Source organism: Pteropus medius, unplaced genomic scaffold (genome assembly GCF_902729225.1).
Source record: "Pteropus medius unplaced genomic scaffold, Ma_sr-lr_union100, whole genome shotgun sequence".
NCBI lineage: Eukaryota > Metazoa > Chordata > Mammalia > Chiroptera > Pteropodidae > Pteropus > Pteropus medius.
Window position 1 is genome coordinate 28,379 of NW_024346733.1, and position 21,745 is coordinate 50,123.

Below are 21,745 nucleotides of genomic sequence, written 5' to 3' on the forward strand. Positions count from 1 at the left end.
CAGTGTGGTAAGAGTTTCTGAATAGGTGTTCTCACCTACTTTGCTACCGTTCATACAATTTATTTTATAATTTACTAACTATAATAATGGTTTTTATTCATTTTCATTTAATTAGTCATAACAGTATGTGCATACATTCTCAAAAAAGTAGTTCATAACTCTGTGGGAGATGCATTGCTTATCCTATCCCACAGAATAGATTTGCAGGCTTTTTTTGACAATCGGGTGAAAATCACTGATATAAAGAATTCACAGTTAAGCCACTATCTCTAGCTAGGTAGCCTGCTATTTGCGGGGAGGAGGAGTGCAACAAAGCTCTACCAGATCTCTCTTTCTGAACTGGGTATCCTTTTGCCTTCGATTACTATTCAGCTGATAAAAGAAATTGGTACGTGAAGATCGCACATAGTTATCAGTCTCTCTTCAACATACATAGTCTCATGAACTACTGCTCAAGACATTTTCCATTAAATCATTCAGTGCACCCTATTAGTTTCTATATTGAAAAACTAATATTACGCCCAGCTTGTAAGGACACAGTTCAGCTCTCTAACAGGTTTTAAACCCATGTTCCAAACTCCTACAGCAGATAATTTTCTTATGAAAATGTAGTCATGAAACTTTTATATGCAATTAATAGAAAAATGGCTCTTTCAAAGTTAAAGGACAAAGAATATTTTAAAAACTGGATTTAAAATTCTTTTACAATTGATAAATATGGAGAAAAATGCTGTTGAGAAATATAGCAAAAGCTTTACTATAGTGAAAACACAGAGGAGTTTATCTTTCATATACTTCTTTGAATTTTAAAAAATTTCCACAATGAGTATGAATTAGTTTTTAATGTTTAGACTCAAAAACATTTGTATTTTCATCAAATAATAAAAATTATGTGACTTTTAAAATTAAATTCATTGGGAGTAACATTGGTTAATAACATTATATGAATTTCAGGTGTACAACTTTGTAGTGGGATAGCTGTATCCTCTCTTATGTGCTTAGCACCTGAACTTTAGTCTCCTCCCTCATCATATATTTGACTCCCTTTACCCGCTTCATTATCCCCCAATTCCCATCCCTTCTGGTAACCGCCATTCTACTGTCTGTATCTGTTAAGATCTTTTTTTTTCATTTTCTTTATTCATTTGTTGCTTTTTTGTTTTATATCCCACATATGATTGAAATTCTATGGTACTTATTGTTTTTGACTAACTTATTTCCTTAGTATAGTGCTCTCAAGATCTGCCCATGTTATTGTAAATGGCAATATTTCATCTTTTCATGGCTGAGTAGTAATTCACTGTGAATATGTACCACTTTTTCTTTATCCAATCATCTGTCAAAGGACCCTTAGGTTGTTTCCAATTCTTGGCTATTGCGAATAATGCTGCAGTGAACATATGGCTACATATATCTTGATAGTATTTTCAAAAATTCAGATAAATACCCAGAAGACTGATTGCTGGTTGATATAATAGCACTATTGTTAATATTTTGAACTTCCATACGTTTCGCATAGTGGCTGCAGCAATTTACATTCCCGCCGCAGTACGTGACAGTTTTCCCATTTCTCCACATTCTCTCCAACACTTATTTCTTGTCTTGTTGATAATAGCCATACTGATAGGTGTGAGGTTGTATCTCATTGTGGTTTTGACTTACATGTCCCTTATAACTAGTGATATTGAGCATCTTTTCATATTTTGGTAGGCCATCTCTATGTCTTCCTTGCAAACTTGTCTATTCAATCCTTTGTACATTTTAAAATCAGATTGTTGTTGTTGTTGTTCAGCTGTATGAGTTCTTCATATATTTTGGATATTAACCCCTTATCAGATGTATCTTTGGCAAATATATTCTCCTATTTAGTGGTTGTCTTTTTGTTTTGTTGATGTTATTTTTTGTTATGCAGAAGCTTTTTTGTTTGATATAGTTCCATTCGTTTATGTTATACTTCCTGTGTCTTTGAGGTCGAGTTCATTAAAAACAAAAAACAAAAAACAAAAAACCCCTATGAGACCAAGGTTCAGAAGATTATGTTTTAATTTAATTAATTTTTTTTCATTAAAATTATTTGAGTAACATTCGTTAATATAATCAGTTAGGTTTCAAGAGTACAATTTAATAATGTCATATGCATATTGCATTGTGTTCAACCACTCAAAGTAAAATTTCCTTTTGTCACCATATATTTGACCCCTTTTACTCCTCTCCCTTCCCTTTGGTAATCAGTAATCCACCGTCTGTGTCCATGAGTCTGTTTATTTGTGATGTTTATGTGTTTTTTGCTTTCAGTTTTATGTCTCACATATCAGTGAAATCATATGATTATCAACTTTTTCTGTTTGACTTGTTTCGCTTAGCATGATGATCTCAAGATCTATCCATGTTGTTGCAAATGACAATATCTGATCATTTCTTATGGCTGAATAATATTCCATTGTATATATGTACCACATCTTCTTTATCTAATCATCTATCATCTCTGTGGATAATGTTTTCACATTTTTGGGGGTAAATACCCAGAAGAGGGATTGCTGTGTCCTATGGCAATTCTATTCTTAGTTTTTTGAGGGCTCTCCATATTATTTTCTAGAGCGACTGTACCAATATACTTTCCCACCAGCAGCGTATGAGGGTTCCTTTCTCCCCACAACCTCTCGACACTTGTTATTGTTTTGATGATCATCATTCTAACAAGTGTGAGGTGGTATCTCATTGTGGTTTTGATTTTCATTTCCTTAATGAATAGCTATTCTTAATAGCTCAACTAGCTCAATGGAGAAGTTGAGCATCTTTTCATATGTCTGTTGGCCAGTTGTATGTCTTCTTGAGAGAAGTGTCTGTTTAGGTCCTCTGCCCATTTCTAATTGAATTTTTCTTATTTTTCCATTGGTCTGTGTGTCTGTTTTTCTGCCAATACCATGCTGTTTTGATTATTATCACTTTGTAGTATAATTTGAAGTCAGGGAGTGTGAGTCAGCTTGTTCGTTTTTTTCTCGATTGCTCTTGCTATTTAGCGTCTTTCGTGCTTCCATGTAAATCTGATGATTCTTTGTCCTATTTCTTTAAAAAATGCCACTGGGATTTTAATGGGGACTGCATTCGATCTCTATAATGCTTTAGGTAACAAAGTCATTTTAACTATGTTGATTCTTCCAATCCATGAACGTGCAATATCTTTCCATTTCTTTGTGTCTTCTTCAATTCTTTTTAACAATGTCTTATATTTGTATGTATAGGTTTATCGCATGCTTTGTTAGGTTTATTCCTAGGTATTTAATTTTTTTTGTTGCAATTGCAATTCAGTTCTAGTGAAAATTTATTTTTAAAGGAATTTTTATACATTGATTTTGCATCCAGAAACTTTACTGTATTTATTCATTATCTCTAATGGTTTTTTAGTGGAGTCTTTAGTGTTTTCTATATAGAGATAATTTCATTTGCAAAAAGTGGCACGCTGACCTCTTTATTCCAAATTTGGATGTTTTTATTTCTTTCTCGTCTGATTGCTCTAGTGAGGAATTCCAATACTATATTGAATAATAAGGATAATAGCAGAGAGCCTTGTCTTGTTTCTGATTGTAGAGGGGAGGTTAATTTTTCACCATAAGTATGATATTACCTCAGGGTTTGTCTTATATGGCTTTATTATGTTCAGGCATTTTCCTTCTTTTCTTATTTTATTAAGATTTTAATCATAAATGGATGCTGTACCTTCTCAAATGCTTTGTCTGCATCTATTGATATGATCATGTAATTTTAATTCTTCATTTTGTTTATGTGGTGTATCACATTAATTGATATACATATGTTAAAATATTCCTGTGCTCCTGGGATGAAACTCATTTGATCACGGGGTATGATCTTTTAATTTGCTAATATTTTGTTTAGGATTTTGCATTGTGTTCATAAGAGATATTGGTCTATTTTGTTTTTGAATTACCTTTACAAGGTTTTGGTATTGGGGTAAGTTTGGCCTCATTAAGTGAATTAGGAAGAATTCCTCTTCAATATTTTAGAAAAGTTTGAGAACTGACATTAAAGCCGTCTGGTCCTGGACTTTTAGGAAGGTTTTCTATGGTCATTTCAATTTCCATACCGTTGATCAACATATTTAGATTTCTCAGTTCTTCATGATTTAGTATAGGAAGGCTGTTTATTTGTCGGAATTTGTTCATTTTTTCTATGTTATTAAATTTGGTGGAGTATACTTTTTCATAGTATTCTTATATGATCCTTTGTGGTAAGATCTCCACTTTACTTTGCTGACAGTTTCTTTTGCTCTGCAGAAGCTTTTTAGTTTAATGTAGTCACAGTCATTTATTTCTGCTTTTACTCTCCTTGCTTTTGAGGTCAAATTCATGAAATCCTCTTTAAGTCCAAGGTCTATGATTTGGGATCCTATGTTTTTTTCTATGCAATTTATTGTTTTAGGTCATATATTCAGGTCCTTAATCCATTTTGATCTCCATATTCACAGCATTATGATTAGAGAATATGGTTGCTATGATATCAATCTTCTTATATTTGTTGAGGCTATCTCTGTGTCCCAGTATGTGGTCAATCCCTGAGAATGTTCCATGTGCACTAGAGAAGAATGTATATAAGCAGCTCATTTGGGGTTAAAAGGCTCAGTAAATGTTGATTATGTTGGTCTAATATGTCATTTAAGAATGTTATTTCCTTATTGATTTTCTGTTTGGATGATGTGTCCATATCCAACGGTGGGACATTTAGGTCCTCATTATGATAGTGTTTTGGTGTGTTTCTCCCTTTAGTTCTGTTAGAAATTGCTTTATATATTTTGGGGCTCCCTGATTGGGAGCATGATATTAATAAGCGTTATGTCTTCCTGGTGTACGATTCTCTTTATCATTATGAAGTGTCCTTCAGTATCTTTCTTTATCTTTTTTATTTTGAAGTCTATTTCATTCAACAGTAGTACCACTACTCCCGCTTTTCTCTGAATGCCATTTGCTTGAAATATCGAGGCTTCAGCTGCCTTGCTTCTATATCTCTGCCTCTGTCACTGAGACTGGTTGCAGTGTATGTTTCAGTTCTGTATGTGCAGAATTCCCTGGGGCTCACTAGCTCTGAGAGGGTATGGGGGCTTGGGGGAAAGGCATGCTATGGGATGGTGCGGGGGAGGTGGCCAGGCTCTGTGGCTCAGCTTTCTGCCTGGCAATGGCGGTTGCTAAGACACAACTGTTGCCCCTCTGTACTTGGTCTCTGCCCTGCTCTTTGCCCTGATTACTGGGTTCCACTGTGTAATGGACCATCATGCTGATCACTGAGTCAAGACTGTTCGGGGCTTCAAAGAGCCAAAAAAGGCTGCATAATTCCTTCCTTTCCCTTATCCTGCAGGGCGCTCAGGACTATTTTCCGCAGTATCTGTCTTTGATCCTCTCTCATTTTTTACCTCACTGTTTCATGCAGCTGGCCCACCTGCAGATGCTCTGATGCGCAGATCTCTCAGATGTGCTTGAGTGTAGGTTCAATGTTATTTGTTGGATTGTAGGTGTTCAGCTTGTTGCAATATCAGGGGGAGAGATCAGGGCAGATCCCTTATGCAGACATGCTTCCGATATCACTGGCTTCTCTTCCGAAGTTTAATGTGTATGTTTTCTTTTATGTATTTTATTTTTTAAAATCTTATATGCATATCTTCAATCTATTATGTTTTAATTTTTATGTATAGTGTCAGAGATCAGTCTAGCTTTATTTTTTGGCATGTGGCTTTCCAGTTTTCCCAGCACCATTGATTGAAGAGACTTTCCATGTTATGTTTTTGTCTCCTTAGTTTCCATATATCTGTGGGTTTATGTCTCTGCTCTTGATTTTGTTTCACTGGTCTGTGTGTCTGTTTTACTGCCAATACCATACTGTTTTGATTATTGTAGTTTTGTAGCACAGTTTAAAGTTAGTGCTTTGTTGCAGGATTGTTTTGGCTATTCAGAGTTTCTTGTGGTTCCATACAAATTTGATAGTTTGCTCTATTTAAAAAAAAAAATACCATTAGGATTTTGATGTGGATTGCATTAAATCTGTGTACTGCTTTAGGCTTTTGGCCATTTTGACAGTGTTCATTCTTCCAATCCATGAACACAGAATATCTTTCCATTTCTATGTGTCTTCTTTAATTTCTTTCAACAATGTTTTGTAGTTTTCAGTGTACAGGTCATTCATATGCCTTGTTCAGTTTATTCCTATGGTGGAGTCTTTAGTGTTTTCTATATATACAGAATCTTATCAAATACAAACATGACAGTTTCACTTTGATGCCTTTTATTTCTTTTCCTTGCTTAATTGTTCTGGCTAGGACTTCTAGTCCTATGTTGAGTAACAGTAGTGAGAGTGGTCATCCTTGTCTTGTTCCTGACTTTAGAGGAAAATGTATTAGTTTTTCACCATTGAGTACGATATTAGCTGAGTGTTTGTTATAAATAGCCTTTATTATGTTGAGGTGCTTTCCTTCTATACACATTGTATTGACTGTTTTAATCATAAATGGATGTTGTATCTTGTCAAATGCTTTTTCTTCACTTATTGAAATAATTATACGATTTTTTATCTTTTACTTTGTTAATGTGGTGCATCACATTAATTATTTCATAGATGTTGAACTATCCTTGCATCCCTGGAATGAATCCCACCTAATCGTGTTGTATGATCCTTTTAATGTATTGTCGTATTCAATTTGTTAGGATTTTGTTTAGGATTTTTGTATCTATTTTCATCAGAGATATTGGCATATACCTTTCTTTCTTTCTGTGGTCCTTGCTTGGCGTTGGTATCAGGGTAAAGTTGATCTCATAAAATGAGTTAGGAAGTAGTCTCTCTTCTTAAATTTTTTGGAAGAGAATGAGAAGGATTGGTATTAAATGTCTGAACGTTTGGCAGAATTCACCAGTGAAGCCATTTCGTCCTGGACTTTTGTTTTAGGGGTCTTTTTTTTATTACTCTTTCAACTTGCTTACCAGTGATGGGTGGTGAGTGATGAGTCTATATAGGTTTTCCACTTTTTAAAAAATTTAATACGTTTGTATACAGTATTATATTGTTATATTAGTTTCACGTGTACAATATAGTGATGTGACATTTTTATATCTTACAGTGTTGATCACCCCAGTAATTCTAGTAATCATCTGTCAATGTGAAAACTTATCACAATAATATTGAGTATATTCCCTTCACCCTTTCACCCATCCCCCATCCACTTCCCCTGTAGCAGCAATCCCTTTATTCTCTGGTTTCTATAAGGCTGTTCTTGTTATGTTCTGTTTTTTTTTGTTGTTTTTCTAGATTCCACATATAACTGAAATCATACAGTATTTGTCTTTCTCTTTCTTACTTATTTCACTTAGCATAATACCCTTTGGGTCCATCCATGTTGTTGTGAATGGCAAAATTGCATTCTTTTTATTGCACTATAGTTCATACATATATAATACATATACCACAACTTCCTTGTCCAATTTTCTATCGACGGACACCTAGTTTGCTTCCATGTCCTGGCTATTATAAGTCATGGTGCAATGAACACATGGTTACATATATCTTTTTGAATTAGTGTTTTCATTTTCTTCAAATAAATACTCAGAATTGGAATTGCTGGGATGTATTATATATCTATTTTTAGTTGTTTTTTTTTTTAAGGAAATTACTGTCTTTCATAGTTGCTGCACTAATTTGAAGTTCCACCAACAGTGCACAAAGGTTTCATTTTTCTCCACATTGTCACCAACGCATGTTATTTGTTACTTTTTGGAAATAGTCATACTAACTGGTGTGATGTGGTATCTCGTTGTTTTGATTTGCATTTTCCCGATTAGTAATATTGAGCCTCTTTTCATATATGAATTGGCCATCTGTATGTCTTGAAGAAATGTTTTTCATGTCCTCTGCCTATTTCTGATCAGATTGTTTAATATTGTGTTACTGAACTATACAGTTCCTGATATATTTTTAGATATATTTTTAGAAATCAGATATATCATTTTCAAATATATTTTCCCATTTGGTAGGTTGTTTTTGTTTCATTGAAGGTTTCCTTTGCTGTGCAGAAGGTTTTGATGAAGTCTTATTTGTTTATTTTTGCTTTTGTTTCCCTTGCTCGTGGGGGGATTTTCAAAAAGATCTTGCTCAGACTAATATCAACTGGTTTTAGTACCTCTTACCCCTCGTCCCAGGAGATTTATTGTTTCAGGCCTTACATTTAAGTCTTAATCTATTTTGAGTTTCTTTTTGTATGTGGTATAACAGAGTAGTCCAGTTTCATTTTCACATCTATCTGTTGTTTTCCCAACAACACTTGTTGAAGAGACTGTCATTTTTCCATTGTATATTCTTGCCTCCTTTATTGTAGTTTAGTTGACCATGGCGGGGGGAGGTGTTATTTCTAGCTTCTTTATTTGATTGATCTATACGTGTTTTTATACCAGTAGTATACTGTTTTGATTATTAAAGCTTTGTAGTCCAGCTTGAAATCAAGGCGTGGTATACTTTCAATTTTGTTCTTCTTTCTCAAGATTTCTGTGGCTATTTGGGGTCTTTTGTGGTTCCATATCAATTTGAGGATTAATTTGTTCCAGTTCTGAGAAAAAGGTCATTGGTATTTTGATAAGGATTGCACTGAATCTGTAGATTGCTTTGGGCAGTACGGTCATTTTAATGATGCTAATTCTTTCTCTCCATGAACACAGTATATGCTTCCATGTGTGTCCCATTCAATTTCTTTCTTTGATTTCTTATTAGTTTTCAAGGACAGGCCTTTTCACTTCTTGAAATTTATTCCTATGTATTTTATTCTTTTCGATGCAATCGTGAACGTGATTTTTAAATTTCTCCTCACAGTTATTTGTATAAAAATGTGACCGATTTCTGTGTATTAATTTTGTATCCTACTACTTTATCGAATTATGTTTTTAATTCAATTTAATTTTTGTGAATTCCTTAGGGTTTTCCTATATACAGTATCATGCCATCTGCAAATAGTGACTGTTTTACATCTTCCTTTCCAATTTGCATGCCTTTTATTTCTTTTTCTCGTCGAACTGTTATGGCTAAGACTTCCAACACTACATTGAATAACAGTGGTGAGAGTGGGCATCCTTGTCTTGTTCATGGAAGCTTTTCACCTTTGAGTATGTTAGCTGTGGGCTTGTCGTGTATAGTCTTTATCAAGCTGACGTATGTTGCTTCTGTATCTATTTCATTGAGAGTTTTTATCATAATAGATGTTGAATTTTGTCAGAGGCTTTTTCTGCATCTATTGAGATAATCATATGATTTTTATCCTTGGCTTTATTTTTTCATAGTCTTTTTCCATAATCCATTGTATTTCTGTGTTGTCATTTGTAATCTCTCCTCTTTCATTTCTGATTTTATTTTATTTTTTGTGTTCTTCTTTATGCCTGAGTCTTGCTAGAGGCTTGTCAATTTTACTTACCCTTTCAAAGAACAAGCTCTTAGTTTTATTGATCTGTTCTATTGTTTTTCTGTTTTCTATTTCATTTATTTTCTGGTCTTTATTATTTCCTTTGTTCTACTTACTTGGGGTTTTGTTTGTCCCTCTTTTCCCACTTTCTTTAAGTATAAATTTGATTGTTCACGTGAGATTTTTCCTGTTTCTTGATGAAGGCCTCTATAGTTATAAACGTTGGTTTTATAACTGGTTTTGCTGGATCCATAAATTTTGTAAGACTGTGTTTTCAGTTTCATTTGTCTCAAGGTAGTGTTTGACTTCCTGTTTGATTTCCTCTTTGATCTGTGGTTTTGAAGCATGTTGTTTAATCACAGATTTGTGTTTCTTTTTTGTTTTCTTCCTGTTGTTGAGTTCTAATTCCATGTTATTGTAGTCAGAAAATATGCTTGGTATATTTTCAATCTTCTTGAATTTACTGAGGCTCGTTTTGTGACCTAGTATGTGATCTATCCTGGAAAATGTTCTATGTGCACTTGAGAAAAATTGTTCTCTGCAGTTTTTGAATGAAATGCTCTAGAATGGTCTATTAAGTCAAACTGGTTTAACGTGGCTTTGATGAATTGTCCCCTTTATCATTATAGAATATCCATCTTTGTCTCTTGTTACCTTTTTCATCTTGAAATCTATTTTGTTTCATATAGATATGGCTACCCCTGCTTTTCCCTGGATGCCATTTGCTTGAAATATCATCTTCCATACCTTTGAACTTATGTTTTTCTTTGTAGCTGAGATGAGTCTTCTGAAGGCAACATAGACTTGGGTCTTGTATTTTAATGCATCCTACTACTCTGTGCCTTTTAATTGGTGAGTTCAGTCCATTTACATTTAGGGTGATTATTGACACGCAAGGTCTTACTACAGCCATTTTATGTTATGTTTTCTGGTTGCTTTATATCTTGCATTGTTTCTTTTCTCTTGCGATTCCGCCTTTTTTTTTTTTTTGAAAATTTTCTATAATTTTTTTCTCTTTTTCATCTTTCTTGTTTGTGTCTCAGCTCTGATTTGTTTATTTTGTGGTTGCTGCTAGTTTTGTGTAAAATGTCTTATACATAGACCTTTTTCTTCTGACTGCCTCTGATCTTCACTCACCTGTAATTTTCAGTCTTTTTTCTCCTCTCCTTTCGATTTTGTTGTCACAAATTATCCTTTGTTATATAGTGCATTTGTTTCCAAGTTATAGTTATTTTTAAATGTCTTATTTCCTCTTTAAACTTTATGTTATAAAGAAGTGTTTAATGACCTAAAGTAGATGTGCAGTATCCTGCTTCTGTCAGTTTGTTAATCATACTATTCAATATTTTGTATACTTTTGCCTTTTTGCTTCTGGTAGAAGAGCTCCTTTCAACATTTCTTGTAATGGAGGTCTTCTGGTGGTAAATTCTCTCAAGCTTTGTTTGTCTGTGAAAGCTTTTATTTCTCCTTCACACTGTAAAGATAGCTCTGCTGCATATGTTACCCATGGCTGATGATTCGTATCTTTGAATATTTTCTTACACTATCTCCTATCTTTGGATATTGAATAGGGTTTCTTTTGTAGGTTATAGAATTTTTTTCCCTTGGCTGCTTTGAGAATCCTTTGGCATTAATTTTTGACAGTTTGAATAAAATGATCTTGACATGTGTTCTCTTTTTTGCCTGTTTTAAAGTCTAGTTCTTTCCCTAGGCTTAGATAGTTCTCATCGACCATCTCTTCCAAGAGGCTTTTTCTTCTCCTCTCTCTGTATTCTCCTTCTGGATCTATTTTCTTTATGTTGCTCTTTTTAATGTAGTCAGTTCACAAATATTCCTTCCTTCCTTCCTTCCTCCCTCCCTCCCTCCCTCCCTCCCTCCCTTCTTTCTTCCTTTTTTCTCTTTCTTTCTTTCTCTCTTCTTTCTTTCTCTCTTCCTCTCTTTCTCTCTCTCTCTCTCTCTCTCTCTCTCTCTTTTTAACTTTTAGTTCTCTCTTTGATTCCTCCTGTGTCATTTCTAGGTTTTTATCTTTGAGCTAATTCTCTCCTCCATCTGGACTGATCTATTTCCAATGGTTTCTAATGTATTCCTCATCTCTATATTGAGTCATTTATTGAGAATTTCTCTTTAGTTATTTTTTATAGTTTCAATCTCTTTGGTAAAGTATCTCTTTTGTTCATTAATTTTATTCCTGAGGTCATTAAACTGCCTTTCTTAGTTATCTTGTTTATCATTGAGTTTCTTCATAACTACAATCCTAAATTCTCCATCATTTAAATCACAGTCCACCATGACTCTGAGATTTGGTTTCTGGAGACTTTTTTCTTTCTGGGCTTCTAGTTACCTTATTTTTTTCATAGTATTTGATGGATTGTTTCTCTGTCTGAGCATTTAAGGTAGTGGTCTTTTTTCTTGTTTATATATTGTGTTGCTTTTAACAATTCTGCAAGTTAATAGGTTCTGGTGTTTTCTTTTGTTTTCTAGTAGATGGCAGTAAAGTGCAAATTCTTGTTTTCTCTTACCCGCACTTTGTGCCTATGGGATTGGAGTGGATCAGTATAGCTTTACATGAATAAAAATGCCCCGTACCCACTGAAATGGTGGGTTGCCCTTCTGTGACCAACTTGTGTCAGTCATGGGGCACAAGTGTGGCAAGAAATGTGGAGGAGGGTAGAACCAGTTTTGTGAGTTCCCAGAACTACCTCCTATTTCTGATGTGTTTTCTACCTGGCACTGTGGGGTGTGTGGGGCAGAGGAGTTGCAAGTTCATAGTATGGCAGCTCTGCCCCTTCTAGTAACGGCAGTTGGCCGCACTGTGTTGTTTCCAGCTTCCTAGCCCACGCTTCTACCCAGCTCTGCCACAATGAGGAGCGTGGAAAGATGTCTTTTCTGGGAAGAAAACTGCTTCTGATTCTCTCATGCTCCAGGCCATACTGTAAGGGCTGCAGTGCAACCTATGCACAGCTACTGCATTCACTGGAGCCATGCGGCGGGCCAAACTGCATCAGCGGCCACTGTCCATCCTTCTCCCCAGCCTGCCTCCCCTACTTCTTCCAGTACTCCCACTTTAGATGTCCCACTGTGTGGATCTTTCAGACATGTTGGTGTTTTGAGCAGGGGATCTTTTGTTGAGTTACAGTTGTTCGTCCAACTTATTATAAATTTAACGTGAGAAACAAGGAGTCTCTTCACTCTTCCATGATGCTCATGTCACTATCATTCTTTTCTCAAATTACTACCATAAGAATATTGATATGATACAGTGACTAACGCTCTTCCTAGTCAAATGCTTTTCAATGGCTACCCAAAGCCCTCAAGGTAGTCTAAGACTCCTTAACAATGCTCACAAACATTTAAAATCTGTGACTATCAGGACCCTGCTCACTCTTGCACACTATTCTCAATTCCTTGTAGTCTCCATTAAATTACTAAAATGACTTTAGCACGCTAGGCCTCCATACAACATTTTACTTCTGCTTTGACCAGACAACCTACCATTCTTCCCACCCACTTATCCTTCAGTTTCATTTTAGGTGACACTTCTTCCTTGCAGCTCTTGACAGCTCGAACTCAAAATATTGAGTTAAGTGTCCTCATGCTGCCCTAACTTTCTTCACTATAGCACGTTTAATATCGTAACTCTTTATTATTTATACTCCCCGGACTGTTCTTCTTGAGTAGCATGTCTCACTCATCACTACATTTCTAGTACCTTATTATGAACATATTCTCTATTACTGCTATGATTAGAAATGGCATTTTAATATAATCAAAGGTGAATTCCAAATACTATGAGTTATATTTTTTCCTAAAGTATGATAATGAAAGATTCTAGTACTCCCTTCTTCAACAGTACTGATGATGTTAACAACTTTAGAAACAGTAAACTTTAAGCACCACTTGTGCCAACCATTATTTTAAGTGCTTTTAACTAACTTAAACTTCATAATCACCTAGCAGTGTGTCTGCCATAGTTGCTATTCAAGGAAATTCGAAACTCAATAAACCACTACTATCAAACAGAAAATGATGGTGAAGAGTATACTGTAATGAATATAATATTTAAAATAATCATTTTAAAGATTTATGCACTGGAGAAATTTGGCGCCATGTAATGCCTTTTGTTGCCTATCTCCCAGTGTCCGGCAACCTAGCAATTGACAGGATAAGGGCTGCTGTCTTTGTATTGTAATATGCAGACTTAGAAAACTACTGTGTAAGCACTTGTTGATCTTATCTTCTTTAATTAGAAAGAAGGAAAGAAAAGACAATAGGCAGAAGACACCACACATAACAGGAGATTTGGGTTTTGTCCAAAAAAGTAAACATCTCCTGGAGAAATGAGATTGGTCCCCAAAATTTGGCAAATGTTCCCTGCTGCTACTTTGAGCTATTTGACAACTACCTCTGAGATGGAAAGCCTCCCAGGCACAACACTGTTTGCTTACAAACTTCCTCCTCCTGGCTGCTTCAAAAGTGAAATGTAGGGAATGCAGTCAGCAGCAACGTAATAGCTATGTGTAGAGCCAGAGGGAAGATAAGTAATCAGGGGGATAGTTTCAAAAACTATATAAATGTCTAACCAGGGGGACAGTTTCAAAAACTATATAAATGTCTAACCAATGTACTGCATACTTGAAACTCATAATAAAATAAAATACAATGCTAAAAAAGTGAAATGCTAATTTTTTCCACACGTTCTGTTCCCTTCCCAGCATACTGAGTTCTCATTTTTTACTTTCTCTAAGTTTTAGTTTATCCTGACTTTACCTTTTAATCTTCAACTCAATCTTGGTTTTCCTCTTCTTCATTTCTAGTTTCATTACCTTCCCTGTTGGACCCTATTTACTTTATCTATCCTCTATTGCAAATCACTCTCAACATCTCCTTCAACTTCTAGCTTTAGGCCTATTCTAAGTTAATTCTTCTTTTAAAAATTCCTCTCATTTCCTTCTTACTACCATGGTTGCCTTCCTTCCCCCATAGAAATGAACTTTTTAATCATCAATTACAACATGACTGGAGTGTCTAGAGGCCTGCAGACTCTTCATTAACAGGGGAAGACAGAGCCTCTCTGACTCTCGGCTGCCCCTGCCTTAGCGTTTTGGGCACCACAGAAAAGCCATCCTCAGCATGGATCCTTAAAAAAACCTTCCTCCTGAAGGCCGGAAGAATTTTTCCTGGGCTCTAAGCTCCAGCCGAATATTATATTTAATTTCTTGTCACTTAATAGCTATAAAAGAATATTGAGACCAAGGGATAAAATTGGCCATTTGCAACCACAAGTGTAACAAAACAGACAGGAGCTCGACATTCTAGCGAAGAGAGAGTTTTAGAAGAGTGACTACAACTTAGGGGGGATTTGAGCTGGAGTGTGTTTCTCACTGATGTAGCTTGGTTAGAGAAGGTCCCTGAGCATGTAACATCACAACCGAGTTTTAAGGATAAAGAGCCACTAATGCAAGAGGCAGGAGGAGAATGTACCCAGGCTTAGAGAAAAGCATGTGCAAAAGCCCCACAGAGGCAGAGTTTGGCCTGTCTGATGAGCAGAAAAATCTTTCCTTCCTCCAGTCATTTGTTAAATGCTGTCAGAGAATCATGCTCCTTCCCTGTAGATCACTTCTCTTGGGTTATAACATATTGGTATTATGGTTTGGTTACTGTCTGCCATTCCAAGTAAATTTTAGCAAATACTTATTGATTGCCTACCGTGTGTCTAGCACTGGGGATCTACCTGAGCAAAACACAGTCCCTTTTTATATTCCTGTATTCACGTGTGCACGCAAATAGAGAAATAAGGATCAAGAAATAAGGAAGGGCTTGTTATTGTTCACCAGTGTATCCTCCGGACCAGCACAAGACGTGGCACATACAAGGCAAATATTTGTAGAGTGACTGTTGCTAAGGAAAGAATGTAACATTTAAACAGTACATGTAATGGGATCTTCAAAATAACTTGGGCATAGAATCCCACATGCATATAAAGATAGAAGGAAATATACCAACTATTATAATGGCTGTGCTTTGATTGTGTATGTTTTATACAACAAGTATGTTTTTAGCATATATATATATTTTAATACACATTTCATTCGATAAAACACGAATCAAACTCAGTGGATGGCCTTGTCCTTTAGTTTATGAGCTGATAGGGGGGGAACCCTTTTAACGTTATTTATCGTTCATTTCTTAAGATACTCGTTTCTCACTCGGTTTGGCTACAGATATTTTCTAGGTTGCTTCGGATTTCCCTTCATATAGGATCCAACCTAATGAAATACGAATGCCCCAAAGACATTAGGAAATAGAATAAGATACTGCCTATATTGGAAGGGAATAGTAAAGCTGACTCTATTGTTTACAGTGAAAAAAATTAAAAAAAAAAAAGAACAGCCTGCACACCAAAACATTACCATTTGGGGGCCACAAGGAGCCTTTTACCTTTCTTTACAAAAAGCACTGTGCGCCATTCCCTATGAACCCCAGGCACCCAGAACCTGCTCTCACTCACTCAAGAGTTCCACGCATCCCAGCCCCTTACAAAGAAACCAGAGTGTCCTTGTCCCACACTCCGCATCGATGGCCCGCCCACTACTCTAAAACACGCCTCCTGTAACACTGGGCCCTTATTACCCCAGCCCGACCCAGCGGGGCAAAAACATTCCACACGCCAAGGCATCCACGCGCCAAGCGAATACAGCACAATTATAGCCAAGGGCACAGCGGGGGCCCTAACAACATTCCCGTACGTCTGGGCACTCGTGGACGAGCCCTCACCTTGAGCATCGGTCCGCGCTCCCCAGCCCCATTAGCTCAATCCCCAAACACCAGCAAACGCGAATTTCAAAGGACACACCTTGGCCCCGGGAAAACAGTGGTTACGCCCACCACCAAACAACGTTCGCCGCAGGCACTACGTGGTCTCCACTCCCGCGGATCCGCGCACAGCACAGTCCAGGGATCTCTGGCTAGGCCTTCACCCCAACTCCCTAATACCCAGGTCGACCCAACCCCGCGCCTCCGACCCGACCCACCAAGCCAAGCTCCCTCCCCGCCCTGGTTCCAGTCGGCCTGTTCCACAGCCCGCTCCAGCTCGTCCTCCGAGCGCACACCCGCTCCAGGCCCCTACCGGAGGATGTGGGTAACAGCAGGACTAGAGCCATCAAAAGGATCCCAAGGAAGCTCCAAGAATCAAAGGGGCTCTCGGGGAGACGGAGAGGTGCAGTGCGCGGCGCGGAAGAAGCCGTCATTTTTGGAGATATAGCGGGGGACCTCAGAGAGAGTAGGGATTTACCTTTTTGAGTGCGGTTATCAGACGCAACAATCCCCAGACTCAAAAAGTGTCAAGCGCGGTACCGCAGGTGGGCGTGGCCTGAGGCGTGACGTTACGGAGCCGGGCGTGGCCAATCGGCCGGCACAAGGCGGGGCCTCGGCGCTGGGCAGTGCTTTGGTATTGGAGGGAACGGGGCGTGGCCCCGATCGAGATTTAACCCATTCGGGTCCGGTGGGCAGTTCCGACCCCTTCGGCGTCAGCATCCGGCGGGCGGTTCTCTGGCTGCTTACGCATCTGGAAGGAGCACAGCGGCTTGTGGGAAACAGCTGGTTCACCACTGCGTTCGTAAACAGTTACTATCCCACTTAGGAAGGATGGAAAAGAAACAGTTGCTGGCGGGAACATGATCGTGCGCTTTCTGGAACGCTAGATTGAAGAATAAAGCGCATCGACCTGAAAGTAGAAACCCAGATCCCACACAGTGGATCGCCCTGGAGCCAACACCCCCTCAGGGCTCCACTTTTGTCCTGAGGCCCCCAGACTGGCAGGTTTACCAAGCAAGGTCTTTGCTTAATCTTCGGCTTCAATCAGGCATAATTACGGACAGTACTTGTGATTTCCTTGGTCGAATGTCTACTTCTGAATTCCATCCAAGCCTGCTAGAATTCTAAATCACAGAGATGTTTGACCATAGGCTCCCAAAACCCTAATGTAAATGATTCTGCCCCTCCTTCGAGAGGACCCCAGGGAAGGTAAATCTTAAACAACGCTGTGACAATAAGCATAGTGGGCCTCGAACTAAGGGCCCTTGCCCTTGAACAAGTAAAAGTTTCATTGAAAAGGAAATATAACTGTGTGGAAAAGGTAAGGACAAGGATCTATTAAGTGCCAAATTCCTGGATGCAATGAATGCCATGATTGGTGGGATGGGTAGGAAATAATGAAGGAGAACTTTTCTGGTGAAAATCTCAATTCTGGAACATTAAAATTGAGCAAGATTTATTTTTAGAGTTGTGAGTAAACCTAAATGACTAGTAAAAGTAAAAATAACATGATGGGTATAAAGAACACGCAGAAAGAGCTGACATTTTCTATTGGCAAAGAACAAAAAGGTGAGTAAACACTGGGAATAGCAGTGACCTCAAATTTTTAGTTTTTAGTATAACTTTTCTGTAAGTTAAAAGTTATGATAGACATGACTTTTAAACCACAAATTCCAATTAGAGTTTATCCCAAAGAAATCATCAGAGCTGTGAGCAAGGGTGTATAATTTTGGAAACAATATAAAACCTAGGTGTTTAGTAATAGCATTAAGGAATTTATAGTAGGATATTTTTATGGGATGGAATTCTATGCAGCAAGCATATCAGAAGCACTTGAGATCTTTAAACAATCCGTGTGCTCAGGTCACATCCCAGATCAGTGATGTGAGAACCTCTGCGGGTTGGGACCCAGGCATCAGTAAATCAAGTGACTGCAGTGTGCAGCCATGGTTGGGACACACTGAGTCACGAGCTCAGAGGTTTAGCAATTGAATTTAAATCAAATCTGCAACGAGAACAAGAATTTTTTTTTTTTGCATAAACAAAATCAAATCCTAATATTAGTTACACAATTCAAAGTTTATAGTTTCATTACTGGACTTGGAGTTTTAATCACTTAGCCACACCATGCATTAAACTGATGTGGAAGATATGTCTTCTCCTAGACACGTGTATATAGATACTCAGATACTCAAGGCTAGGTAACAACAAAGGCTATGAGTGCTGGGCAGAAATGAGGAAAAGCGTCACGGAATGGGTGCTATGCACCGGCCTCGCAGATGCCCAGGAGCCACAGGTGTTCCAGGTACCAGGGAACTAGGAATACAGCACAGGGCAGATGGTCCGGCTTGACCGAGAGTAGGTTATTTGAAGAAACGCAGCAGAAAGACGCACCTTGGGAAGAAGAGTTGGGATTTAATTGTAGAAGGTCTTCAAATATCATCTGAGAAGTGTGGACTCCCTGCTGTAGGTGATGTGGTGTCATCGGACACATGTCTGGGGAGTGGAGCAGCCCAGACAACACCTCAGGCTCTGGGATGTGAGGGGCAGAAGTAATGACTGTGGGAGTGCAATGGCTACAGAAGATGGGCCCCCGATTAGAAACATACTCTGATGTGGGATAAAATACACTGGAAACAAAATAAACACATTGTCACAAATAAATCTTCTGTAATCCTATATTTTATTTTTATCAGATTTGAAAATCAGGTTTTCAAAAAATGAACAATAAGGGCCTCTATAAATGGGACTTCCCATTTCACTGCAGATACATTCTTCCAGCTTTAAGAAACTTTTAGTTCAAATATGCTTCTTTCCCTGTAAACAAACTTCTCTACAGAAAACTGGTTTGCCCTATAATTCAGTAATTGACAAATTATTTGACAAACAATATTTACACATATATATCAATATCACATATAAATATATTCAAATGAAAAAAAACTAAATTTGAAGCAGAACCTACTATAAAAGTTGATTTCTGTTGGTAGGAATAACAATCTTTGGTTGAAAATATGTCAGTGAGACTTAAAAAAATATTGCCATCTCTGTTTCTAAGCAAGAGCTAATTCTTGAAAATAAGCATGTGAAAATGGGTGTAGTAAATTTCTCTATATTTAATTCAGAAAACGTTTATTTCTGCTCAAACTCATCTTTCTAAAGTCTGGCACCAGAGATGACAAAGGGAAGGAACACTTGTGGTGCATTATAAACATGCCTTTATAAGAGTAAAACAGTATTTGCCCTGGCCCACTCTGATTCCCCAATCACGTCCTTCTCAAGGCAAATTTCTTGGCCCAATTTGTGGTACTAAATATAAAAGTGTGAAACAAAACTTGTAAAGATGAATGAGAGGGGCGGTTCCTCCTCTTTGCCAGCTGGCTCATTTGCAAGTGCCCTGCCTGGTGTGAGGACTCAGAAGAGGGGGCATCTATTCCACCTGAGCGGAGAGCTCTGCCTGACCTGGGGGTTCTTTCTTCCCTTCCTAGCACCAACAACCAGCACACAAAGTTAAGCGTTCTTTTCTGAAATACATGGCTTACGGTCTACCCTGCCTTTCAGCAGGTGAGGTGGGATGCACACACAGACCGAGATCCTGATAGAACGTGAGGTTATCTGATGAGTTTACTCCCTGCAGAATGGCCTGCATTTAGATGACTTGTTTAAGTGAGTCATCTCTTCAAAGAGGGAGAGAAAACCACCTACGCCAGAATTTAGAGTGGCGTCTACGTCTTAAAAAGTGGAATTCTCCTTGAAAAGACAAGGCCACTGTGTTCACTTTGTACCGAGCTGGCATTCTTGTTGTGGGTGTTAGAACCCTCTAACTTTTACAGAAGTATGCAAATAATTCCCAAGTATTACTGATTTCTTAGACTGTTTTATTGATATTAAAAATGATGAAGAAATACATTAATTTTATGACTTCTTTAAATCACCAAGAAGTTACAAAGAATTTTAAAAAGGAAAAATTTACTCTATTTACTATAAGAGTGTTTTCCAATAATATTCTTAGTTAAGGAAGTCAACTTTTGTTCTAGTTTCCAATTTTTCAGTGTTCTTATTTTTAATTTTTAAGGGTTGATGTAGTATGCACATCCATGTAAAGACTTTTTACAGTAAGTAATACACAAAGCACATTTTAGAATTGTTGAAAGAATGAACCTTATTAGTTGGCATTAATCTTTGAACAAAAATATTTCGAAATCACTTTCTTCACAAATGAAATGTAATTTCGTCTTGAAATATATTTCCCTAAATTTGGAGATTTTATTAAAAAAGTAATATTTTCACCTTAATACTACCAGAGATATTGTGTTGACTTGCTCTATAAATGCAAGTGTCATTTAGGGGAAAACAGGCAAGATTCATACCGATTCAAAGAAGCATCAAAGGATGGTCACTACTTTTGAACAATAGAATCTTAGCCTTATGTCTTAACAGCTGTATTCATGAGAGTGAAAAGGACTAGAGAATAGGTTTGTAAATCTTTTTTACTTCCATTATTGAGTGAGATATATTTGCCATCTATTATTGTATAAAATTAAATATAATGATTTGATAATGTATATATTGTGAAATGATTATAATGATTTGATAATGTATATATTGTGAAATGATTACCACAATAAATTTAGGTAACTTTCATCACCTCACAGTTAAAACTTTTTTCTTCCTTGAGATCAGATCTCTTAAGATCTATTCTCTTAGCAATCTGCCAATGCACAATACAGTATTATAATATAATTACAATATAATTATAATATAATATAATACTGATTATAGTTACCATACTCTTCATTAAATTCCAATACTTGCTTATCTTGTAACTGGAAATTTATACCTTTAACCACCTTCACCAAATTCCTTCACCCCACTCTGACCTGCCACCAGAAACTACAAATCTGATTTCTTTTTCTGTGAGTTTGTTTCTTTGTTTTTTTAGATTTGACATATAAGTGAGATCATTCATTATCTGTCTCTCTTTGTATGCCTTATTTCAATTAACATGATGCCCTGGATGTCCATCTATGTATTGGAAACGTCCAAATTTCCTTCTTTTTAATGAATGAATTGTACTCTGTGTGTGTGTGCGCGTGTGCATAAGTAAATAACATTTACTTTAATCACTGATCCGTTGATGGACACTTAAGTCATCCCCATGTCTCGGTTATTGTAAATAATGCTGCAGGGAGGTAAATAAACCAGGGAGGTGCAGATATCTCTTCTGTAGAGGGATTTTATTTCCTCAGGATGTATACCCAAAACAGAATTGCTAGAAAACATGTTTTAATTTTATGAGGAACCGCCATACATTTTTCTATAGTAGCTATGCAAATTTATAGTAGATCTTAATATTTTAACAAATTAAGAGAAAAAAATGATACACTGTTTTGTAGAAGCAATTTAGTGTGTCTGCTCTGCTGCAGTGCTTGATTTATTCTGGTAAATGCTGTATGTAGCACTAACCTGTTCCCCTAAAGAGACATAATCAGA

The 21,745-nt window shown here is 37.1% G+C and overlaps 1 protein-coding gene across 1 annotated transcript in view; it reads right to left on the reverse strand.

Annotated features, from left to right (window-relative positions):
• The window catches only part of LOC120613807 (membrane cofactor protein-like), a 42,247-nt gene extending 25,405 nt beyond the window's left edge, over positions 1 to 16,842 (reverse strand). Inside the window, exon 1 of the mRNA XM_039876460.1 lies at positions 16,731 to 16,842. The gene's annotated coding sequence lies outside the window, so the exon portion shown is untranslated. The remainder of the gene's footprint in view (positions 1 to 16,730) is intronic.
• Between the last annotated feature and the right edge of the window lie 4,903 nt (positions 16,843 to 21,745).